Raw genomic sequence first — 12128 nt, forward strand, 5'->3', positions numbered from 1 at the left:
ATCGGAGGACCCGAGTTCGAATCCCGCCCAGTGCTTACGTCCTTGGACAAGATGTTTTTACCCACTGTGTCCCTCTCGACCCAGGTGTATAAATGGGTACCTGGCAACGCTAGGGTAATAATAATGGCAGGGCCCTCTGGTAGAGCAGTGTCAACACTGAAGAGGCTACCCTGGGTAAATAAGACCTTATTATTATTATATTATATTATTATAAACAACTATATTTGTATATCTGATCTACCTATCGGTCCGTCTGTCTGTCTGTCTGTCCATCTGTTTGTCTGTAGGCCTATATAGCTGTCTGTACATCTATCTACCGGCACTTATTTTCTTATGTCTGTGTAGCTGTCTATCTGTACTTATTTTCTTATGTCTGTATAGCTGTCTATCCGTATGATTACTCTGCATTATTTTCTTATGTCTATGACAAGTATTATGTCTATATCACTTTCTTATGTCTACGAGAAGTATGTAACATGGATGTTGCGCGATTTAACTGGCAAGTTCACCTTAATACAAAATTGATGTGGATTGAGAGAATGCAGCAATGTTAGTAGATTATATTAGTGAAAGTTTGAAGAAAATTAGACAATTTGTTCAAAAGTTATTAATTTTTGAAGTTTCAGTGCCGCCATGGCTGGATGAGGCGACTACTATATTTTGTGATGAAACATGGATGGATAGATGGAAATAAAGAAAAGACATTGAGAAAATTCCACATATTTTCACATTACGCTTATAAGAAAAGAACACTTGACTTGCCTCTTTTAGAAGACAATGGGGAATAATGTTACCGTCAACATAGATTATGACAGTGTGACAGTATGACAGTGAAATGTGTTCCTTTTTTTCAAAAAATACAATTTGGTGGAATTCTCTTTATGTTTTCCTTATACCGTTCTAAGCATTTGACATCATAAACTGCAGTAGTCTTCTCATCCAGCAGTGACTCGCGGAAAAGTTCAAAAGTCATAACTTTCGAACAGATAGTCCAATTTTCCTCAAACTTTCACAGATGTGTTGCTGCATTCATACAATTCACGTCATGTATACGAAGGTTAACTTGTCCTTTAAGAGAGTTTTAATGTCTTTACATTTCCATTTTCTATTGCTAACTCCGCCTCCTCCTCCTCTTTCTCCCCCATCTCCTTCACTTTCCCTCATCCCCCTCTCTTAATGTTTGGTAGGATGATTTATAGGATTTGCAAAGTCGAAAAGATCAAATGGTTATTCAGCTAGCTAATCAATCTTCCAAGTTGTCCATGTGAAATTCTGAAAAGCTATTTTTGGCACTTGTTAAGTTGACTACTCTATCATTGTAAAACGGTGGTGCATCTCCTGCGACCCTTTCAAAGAAATAAAACCATGATTCCTAGTTTTTCATGTTAAGTTCAAAAGTTTAGATGAACCAGTGAAATCCGAATAAAAGTCAGGCTTGAAAGAAGAGAGTTAAATCTTTTGCAATACATAGTCATCGCCAGAGGGCGATAATCAAGTTTGGACATGCCTGGAACACATGCATTTTTTTTTAAGATTCTGCTCGAAAAATAATTGTACCCATTTCAAAGATAAAATCTAAATAAAGGGTACAATAAAGAATGCTTGTCAAATAAATTTAGCAGTAGTCTTTCTTTTCGATGTGTGTAGGCCTGGGGAGATGGCCGACCCTTGTAGTGGATCAACAGAAATTTTCATCAACTGTTCACCTTTATATTAAAACTTGTCATCATGGTAAATCTCACCGCTCCCATTTATAGCAGTTCAATATTTTGTACGACTGTTTCCAGTGGTCATAAAACATGTTACGACATATTCATCCCACATGAGTGGAAAAGGCTTTACGTCATGTCGTGAAGATAAGGTATAGGCCTGCTCTTCAAAGAGTAACGGGAATAAAGGTCGATAAGATAACTACGCCCTCAATGCTGTTTCGTCCTTTCAGCACGCTATAGTAATATCTAATTGAGAAGCATAAAAGAAAGGGCTTTGAGACACTTGCTGTCGCAATCCAATTTACTTTGGCAAAGGAAAAAAACATAAAATGTCACACAAGTTGAATTACATAAGTACATATGAGTGTTCAGTTACACAGACACACACACGCGCGCGCGCGCGCGCGCGCGCGCGCACATAGCCTACGTATAACATGCAAAGACAGAGAGATGGGGAGAGAGAGGAGAGAGAGAGAGGTTTGCGTCTATAGTGAGGTTCACACCTAGGTCCCTTTACCTTAAGGTTTTCTAAACCTCGAGGTTTTGTTAACTACGAGGCACTAAACTCCAAGTTAGCGTAGATGTAGACGCATGTAGTTTAGAAAACCACGACAAAACCTTAAGGCGAAGACACCACGACAACACCACAAGATTTCTTAGGGTGTTGTCGTGGTTTAAGCGCGTAGTTTAAGCGCGCTGTGGCAGCGCGCTTAAACTATGACAGATGTGAACGGAGTTTTGTTAACCACGACGCTCAGTTTTTTCCACAATAGTGTGCAACCCTATGTACAAACTAGGCGCCCTTTATTTTCTATCGTAGTTATCTTTACCTCGAGGTTTTGCTAACTGCATGTAGGTGTGAACGGCATCGAAGTTTTGTCGTGGTTAGGGGAACGCATTTTTGCGCTCGTAGTTAGTATAACTACAAGTTTTTGGATAGGTGTAGACATGTCTTGTGTGTCCATAGCGTGAAAAGCACACACAAACACACATTAAAGGTACTGTTTCACATTGGGAGCAGTCATATAAAAAAATCTTCGAGATATCACGTTTGATACATGTATGTAGGTCAGTTGTATCACAAAATAATAACAATAACAAAAACAATAGAGCCTAAAACATAAGGAGATATCACTAATTTTATTAATAAACCACAACTGCAGACGGTTTAGTCTACAAACATTTTTACTATAACTGTTGTTCACATTTTATATTTAACAATACTTAACATTGACTATAATGATTCAAATTTTTACATTGGCTATTTCTATCCCTAACTCACATTTTCGAACTATTTTGAAGCACTAAAGCTGGGTTTTTGCTTCATCTGCAAATGGTAAATAATGCCTTTAAAGGCGAATGGCTTGGATGTTATCCCTTTCTCCAACGTTCTACAAGTTAAATCAGAAAAAAACAGATATGGGGCTCTGCTTCGATTCCATTTTCAGAGATGAAGATCGGAAAAGCTGGTTTTCAATGTATTATATATGTATAATGTATTATGTATGTATGTATGCATATATATATATATATATATATATATATATATATATATATATACATATATATACATATATATATATATATATATATAAAGCTGGCGTGGCAGAAGGTTAATACAATGTGGCCTCCCCCCCCCCCCCCCCCCAAAAAAAAAAAAAAAAAACAACAAACAAACACTCACACACACACACAAAGCCAAACAAAACAAACATACACGTCCTCTCTTTGACAAAAGTGTGTTGTGGTACAACAAACGAAATATGCAAATGTGGGTTCTTTGTATATTAATCCATTTGTAACGTTTTTATACTCCATGTGTCATTTGAATATTATCATGGTAAAATTAGTTTATATCTTTTTGTCACATTATCGTCACCAATAATCACTGTGAACAGAAAATATATTGAATCATGAATGGTAAGACCAAAACAAATCCATTTCATGAAAGACGCTGCCAACATCATCTCATTCAACAACAACATTCAACAAATAAAACAAGTCAGTGCTTGTTCGGTCTCCCTTCTCCACGTTTTTGTTTTTTGTTTTTCATCAGGACCCGGAGAAAGAATTGGGAACACAAACTGAAGTGTGGTTTTGAATCCGTCAAGACTAATTTGGGACGCTTCCGCAAATCATCGAAGTGCTTAGGTTGTCGAGTGCGTTCTGCCAGTCAATCGGATTACGTAGGAAAATTGCGGTTTCGCTGTGAAGCCATTTCACGTCTCATACATTAAAGGTTTAGGTCGACGAAGAAAGTAAAGCGAATGTTCGATCGATTTTTATGGCAGCCTTTAAAACACATGGAAAGGTTACCCGACATTCCCAAAGAGCCTCATCTGACGAGCAATGAAGAAAATCTTATATTACTTTTATTTCATTGCACTTTCTGGAAACGCTTGTGACGTTTTGCACCTGAAAAAAAAAAAAAAACGTTCGAGTGTATATAAGAAGTTATTGCTACGTTTAACCAAATTTGTTAATTCTTAGTGCTTAGTGTTTGTTTGTTTGTTTGTTTGTTTGTTTGTTTGTTCGGGTTTTTTTTCACTCTTCTCAGATCTGCCATGGCCAAATTTATTAGGGCAGGTACAGAAAATGCGTGAAATGCTAACAAATTATGGAATTGTTTTTTCGTAGTTTGATAGTTAAAGGTCATCAGCGTGAGATATATTATTTTGGCACTCTTCTCATGAGGACAAATTTCCACAAATACTTCTTCAGTTGTCATTTGCATGTGAAGTGATGACTGTAGGAGTATCTGTTCCAAAATAAATTCCTTTAAAAAACACCAAAAATAGCCAGGAAAGAAATTGGCACTGCCTTTCACATAAAGCTCCACATCCCATCCTCCATGCACTATCATCGGATTTGGCAAGCGGAAACATTCCATCTAATGGCAACTGAAATGTAGAGGGGATTTATCGACCTCAAAGCGACACTAACCTGTAGCTCACCCATATACAGCAGTACAATTGGGGCAACGAGGTGGCTCAGTCGCGAGCGTGTCTGCCTTGCAATCGGATGGCTCGAATTCAGCGGAGTCTAGGGTGAGACATGTTGTCCCTCGGATAGGAACATAATATGCAATTCGAGATTTGTACCATGTGTGACAGAGTCACAACCCATGTATACTAAAAATCCCGCTTCACTCCTCGTTACAGAACAGGATGCGAAATTATACATACATGCACACACACACACACACACACACACACACACACACACACGAACGCAAGAAAAGGGTGAGGAGATGCCGTCCCTCGTGGTCCGTCCCAGGGGGGTTAGCAATAGCTAGCAAACGGTATCAACAGGCACATCGTGCTTTACGAAGAAGAAGCATGCAGCAACAGCAGCAGCAGAAGAGGAATAAGCAGAAGAAGGGGAATGATGATTCATGAATTTGTCAGTCCCACCACATTTTCTAACCCACCATGTCACAGTTCACTCACATTGGCTTGTATCACAGCTTGCTGCCCTTCTTGATTCGATACAGAAATGACTTACTGAACAATCCTCCGATTTTGGCCCATCTGATGTACCAAGACTACTATAGTAGTTATTATTAGCAGACGAGACTGGCAAGTATACCTTCAATCAGAACTAGCCATGAGTCAAAGAGACTCGTGGCTGACATAAAGAACGAGGTTCTAGAGGTGAAATGACTTTGTGATCCGCCATTACAGGAAAGGAATATCTTTCTCTGCGATTCTGAAATGATTCAGAAAAGTGAAGTGTTGGTTTTGGAAGTGTTTGATGGAGTAATAAACTCCATCATTATTAACAAATGTATGCGTTTTCTTTTTGGAATCAGGACATCGGAAATGTACTTTGAATTTAATATCTTCATTGTAACGATCCCTCCTCATTGTTTTCATGTTATTACAATCCCAGTCATTGTATAAAGGTCACAATGGTATAATGTGTTCTAGGTCCAGGGGGAATGAACTCTGGCAAAATCATGAAACTGAAAGAGCTGAACCCGAATTGCCGAAAGAAGACGAAAAAAAGAGTCAAAGTATAAAAGGCTTCTCTTCAAATCTCGTGAAATGTGTCGCCCTAAAATTGGCCTCCTCGCGTGGAGGAACTATGAAAGAACAACAAACATATCACAATCCTGAATTCAGATCACGTACTGCTCACTTCTTGTATGCCAACAAAAAAAAAACTGTATATTTACAGTCGACGGTCATTTCCGGGTTTGCGAACAAGTAAGTCATATTACCATTTTATAAGTCTGTATCATTTATTGCGCATTAACGAGATTAAGTCAGAGATTCACATTACATTTCCATTTCTCCTCCTTGCTTGTGGTGATTCCACAAGCAATGTCAGCGCTATGCATCTTGGGTCTGTTATCCAAAGGCCGCTGACATTGGCTATAAAGTCAAACACGTTTCTATAAAGGTCTTCCTTTAACTATTGGACGCGGGAGACACGGATCCTGGCTGCTACCTTGTTACGGTATCTTTCGGCCAATTTCACCCGGCTTTTCGGAATTTATTTGCGTAGATGAGTCATTTGAAGTCGGTAGATTCGTCCCCGCGGGTCTACTTGATCTGCTGCAGCTCGAACAGAAAATACGAGGAAACTCTAGGAACTTTGCGAGAGATGAACTGAAAAAAACAAACCCGGGCAAAACAGATTGGCGTCTGTCCTCACTGCCTTCAACCTCACGCGAATTTCTGACATCTATCGGTCAGAGGGATTAGCACGTAATCCATGTCCAGCTCACGATATTTTAGAGGTGTAATTGTGTCAACGAGTGAATGTTCCCCCCCCCAAAAAAAAAAGGAAAGAAAGAAAGGAAAGAGAGGCCAAACCCGTGGATGCCTTTTCAACGAGCATGATGCTGATGGCGGTTGAAACATTTGTTTTGATCTCATGGCGTTGATTTCTTGCACACAATTATTGTCAAGGAAGTCTAGAGGATGAAAGTTCAACCTCATTCATTGGCAGTTAGAAATAAAAGATAAGTACAGGTGTGAGTTTCTTCAGTTTGTCTCCCGAAACAAATTAAATTTGTTAAGACCGCAACTGCTGACCTGTAAATTAACAAACATGTCGGAAAAAAGGAACCAACAAGACTCGAACTGGTCATCTACTGCTTTCCGGGCAGCGGCACTACCACCAGGCCGTCCCTGGTTGCCGGCAGTGACACGACGAACATGGAACAAATACCCAAGCTCCGAAATTAATATAACGTTGTTATGTTAAGTAGTCCAAGGCGGACAAGGCATAGGATAAATGAAAGAAAGATATTATTCAGAGGGGTGAAGGTTGAGGTTCTGAACCTTCACCCCTCTGAATAATATCTTTCCTTCATTTAAAAGATAAGAAATCACTACATTAAAGGCAACTCTTTACAAGTTAGATCTAGGTTTATTAGGGTCAAAACCCTATCTGCTGTTGTTGTTTACAGTTATCCGATTCGGCCAGTCAATATATTTTTTTTTTTTGTTATGACACCATTTTTCATCAAAAATTGTTCATTCCTTCCCACTGTCTTTTGTTGTTTGTCCTTTCTTTGTTTCCCCGATTGTCTGTAAGCCATTGATTGCTTGGGGTTCTGTATAATTCACTTTATTTTCTTTTGTAAGTTCAATATGATATTGAGTGACCCACATCTCTATACAAGCTTGTCTTTTGAGTGAGCCTCTCTTTGCCAAGTACATTTTTTAAACAAAATGTTTCATAATGTACATTTATGTATAAATTTGTTATTTCATTACATTTTTTTTTTGTAACCTGTATCGGGAAAATGTGATACTGGAAATAAACATTTGAATTGAATTGAATTTGAATTCATTAATGTAGCTTCTCGAGAAATAAAACGGCGGGCTCTCAATCGAGATGATTTTGTGAAAGTGGCTTTAAATTACCGCAAAAAATACCAGTAAGAGTCAAATCGTCACAGCATATGGCACAGCTGAAAAATGGGAAACGGTCAAAAGTCGTGATGGATAAAAAAAAAAAAACATGGGGAAAAATTTGGCTATACACGAATGCTACGCTTTGACGCAGTTACTCTACTCAGCAATAATTTTCCTCTTTCGTATTGATTGGGCCCATAGACTACAGACGACAGTCGCCTCAAAAACGCGACTAAACGATTAACTGCTACAGGGGACACCGTTACAAGGCTGTCAAGGAAGGTCGCAATTTCGGTTACATACAGCTCGTTATTCCGAAGGTTCGTTATTCCGAAGGCTCTTCAGTCCGAAGATTCGTTATTCCGAAGGGTGGTTATCCCGAATTTCATAGTCGGATTATAAACAAATCTTCGGAGTAACGAACCTTCGGAATAACGCCACAAATGTTCGGATTAACGCAGAACCCTTTTTCATTTTCGGATTAACGAACCTCTAGGTATAGGGAATTTGTATGTTTCGAATTAACGAACCTTCGGAATAGCGAACCTTCGGAATAAGGAACAGCAACCGCAATTTCGTGGTGGTTCGACCTTTGTGCGTTGATGGCACATCTTTTATAACAACCTTGTAAGCCGTGTGAACGGTCTGTACAAGCGTAGTGTGGAATTATGTCGACATTCTTCACTTTGTGAACGTCATTCTCCAGAATCACAATGTCAACTCTTTAAAATATGAAAACTATGTGAAATCATAACATAGTCATATTTCCGAAAATTTCGCAAACACTGCAGAGCAACATTGGCAAAACAGTCTTTTCCGACCAAGGGACCAATACTGTAGTATCAGAGTGTATAATTTTATGGCACCCTTGAATAGTGTGAACACTATCCCAATTGGCTACATTTTATGGTGTTACTTTTTGACCTTACACTTTGAACCCTGTGTGGGGGAAGCGCAACAGAGTGCCGTCAATGTTTACTTGCAAACCACAATGGTACAGCCGAGGTTCGCTTTTCTATCTGGAGTGTGATACCAGAGTAACTACAGCTTTTACACAAAAGTATTTGAACTGTTTATTCACTAGAAACAGAAATCGAGTTGTAAAGTTATAAGATGACGTTGTATGGTGAATTTCACCTAAGCCGTTTTAATGGTGGGCATTTTACGAATTATGTCTGGACATACGAGGCCACGTAGGGTTAGTGTTTCGCGTGTTACCGAGATTTTTGACGATACTTATCAATGTCTCTGAGTCAACGCCACTACGCTCTGCATGTTCTTTACATCTGGGTAATGTAAAACTCATACAGGTCTGATTTATATCGCTTATCTCGTGACACTATAGCACATTAACCTTTAGAATAGTATAGACTTATTCCGCTGATAGATGGAGTCACGCTTTCACTCTTATCAATCACTCTTATCTTCGCTGAATTCATATCTTCATAAGATAAGCTTTATTCATGATATTTGTGTAAGTGATAGGTTGTTGCTGTTTTTTTAAGTATTGAACATTAGGCATTTTTGCCGTGACATCTGATCCAAATTGCCAATCGAAACTTTAAAAAGGCTAAACTTTTCTAGTTTCCGTCGGTTACATTCATCCACTGTCACTCACACACACACACACACACACACACACACACACGCATATATGCTTACACACATGGCATTATTGCCGAGAGCAGCTATAGTCAGCACTGTTTACTAGTATCTCCCTCGTTCAATAATGTTAATCATCTTTACACCAAATAAGAAACGAACAAAAAAAAAATGTCTTCCATATTACACCAAGGACTATCAGGACTCACCTTGCTAAACAACTTGTTAAAAAGGATCGTCTGTGGTGTTCTCTGTTCCTGGACACAAGGCTATGTAACCACGTGGGCATGACCTCTAAAAAATCGAATCAATGTATGATCTACTCGCGATGCACCTTATTCTCATACGCTTCACGTATACAAACCGCATAGTGCATGAGCACTGTCAGAAAGATCCTCAAAGTACATTACACTCTCAAATGAACTACCATGTCAAATGTGCACACGAAATCCGCCTGATCCCTCCTGTCAATAATTACATTTGCACACTATCCGCCTATTTGAATTGCTCGTTCTGCTCAGTCTTTCCGATTTGGTCTTTGACTTGAATTTTTAAAGTGTTTTTCTTTCATTTCTTTTCTTTTTTTAAAGAATGACTAAACATTCCGCGATTTGATTGATATGACTGAATGCGTCCTATTATGCTTTCGGCTAAAATGAATGGATTTTAAGATTTTTGGGTCGGTTTGTTTTGTGTATTAATGTAAAGGAAGAGGGTAAGATTGTATTGCACTGCCCTTGTCCTTTGCTTTCCTTTTTAATCAAGCCCCTACATAGAAATCTTTCTGAACGAGTGGAACTTTAATCAATTTGATTAGTGTTTTGCCTCATCGGACTTCCAGTATTCAGAACTATAAAAAAAATGTCATTTCGGAGAAAACTGGGATTTTCATAGCCTGTATCTTGTGGTGAAATTGATTAACGGTACTGTTACATGGATGCCATGTCGGACATTGCAATAATTGGACTGAACATTTTGAAAAACTTCCCCGCAATGTTTTTTTTTTTTTCCTTTTTTATATATCGAACTGAAATCCACTACGTAGTCTTTCCAAGATTTTTAGTAGATATTTGTCGATTTTGCTTCAATGACACTATGATCTCTCTCTCTCTCTCGCTTTCTCTCTCCAAACATCATCAGATTTCAGCTATTTCTTTTGACACCCCAAACACACACACACAAACACACACACACACACACACACACACACACTGACAAAGAAATGCAAAATGGCAATATCAATATGGACTTTCACGATTATCTGTGTACAGCGATGAAACTATAAGACGGGGAACTTTCAAACTGTTCTCCGCCGTCAATCACTGTATCAGAATGCACAAATTAATAATTACAGCGTTTATATGCCTCAAACTGCAGTTCTGGATGTATCTGAACGACAAGGTTCAATGCGTTTTTATCGAATGACGCATTGTACTTGTTTACATTGTGACGTCACTGTCCCCCCCCCCCCCACATTCTTAGATCATTTCATAGCTGTGCCAGCGTTGATATAAACCCAATCATTTTCAAAGATTTACGCTCGACCTCTGACTGATTGTGTCTGGAGGCGTATACCTGCTGTAATTCATGTGCTGTGAAGAGGTGACAGTTTCCTACATTGTATAATCACGTGATCACATACCGTCTATCACTAGCTTCGCCCTGGCCTGTTTTGCGGGCTAGAGCGGCATTTCGTCCTTTCAAAATTTTCCATCAGCTTCAGATTATGAATAATATATTATATATATATATATATATATATATATATATATATATATATATATCTGCAGTGCCCCCCACATATACACACTAATAAACAAAAGAACAACTGCATGGAGTTCGTAGATTCAAAAAGTGGTCATAAGAACACAAGCGCCATGGTGTATGGTATACAAATAGTGAATGGTCACGAGTGCAATGGTACCAGATTTCGCACGAGGTGAAAGATAGAGGCACTCTATTCAACGAGGCGAAGCCGAGTTGAATAGTGCGCCTCATCTTTCACCGAGTGCGAAATCTCGTTCCATTGCACAAGTAAAGACCATACACTATTTGTTTTATACAACGTCCAAGTAGATCTTTGTTATTTGGTTGGAGGATTGTTGGGTAGGTCTAAGTAGGCCTAGAAGTCTATATGTATGAAAAATATAGCCATACTTACATGTGGATCCACTGCGATTCTCTTTCTGGCTTTTGCAATCAGTGTAGATACAGGTCACAGCTAGCGCTCATACACGTACACTAGCACTACGTAGACCTACATACGCGCAAGCATGTACCGCACACGTACACTGCGCTAGCTGCATGCGATCCTCAATATGCAACTCACAGTACATGCAGTACCGTACAATTTCTCGAACCGTGGAATAGAACGGAAAAATCGAACCAAGTTGCACGCAAAAATAGAACCAAAATTGCACGGCGCGTTGAATGGAGTACTTATTGAATATCACGCCTATACATGCGTAGTGTGCCGGGCTCTCGGAGTGCGTGCAATGGAGCAAATCATATAGATCCAAAATTACACGGTAAATGCACGGTCCCCGCACGGATGATGACGTCATAGTAAAATGGGTCGAATTATCAATGTCAAACAGCCAATCAAATGACAAGGATCTATGATCTAGGCGTTATGATTATAATAGTATCCATTTCATTTTCCGAACTTGAACATTTTGCGCTGAAATCAGGAAGCGGCGGGCAATGGCAATGTTGGGTCTGTTTGGGAGGGGTTTTTTTTCCACCATATGCTGTTCCTCACGTACGATGTTAAAAGTTATGGACGAGAGTGAAGAATTTGATAAGTCTACTCCTTGTCTTAAATGTTGACCTCGTACTGATCTGCGTTCCATAATGAACCCGCTGAGCTCAGTGGAAAATGCTTCCTATGACGCCTACACTATATAGTTCTCGTAAGTGGCACTTTAAAGGCATCAAAGCTGGA

The sequence above is a fragment of the Diadema setosum genome, chromosome 7 (assembly GCF_964275005.1).
Source record: "Diadema setosum chromosome 7, eeDiaSeto1, whole genome shotgun sequence".
Lineage (NCBI taxonomy): Eukaryota > Metazoa > Echinodermata > Echinoidea > Diadematoida > Diadematidae > Diadema > Diadema setosum.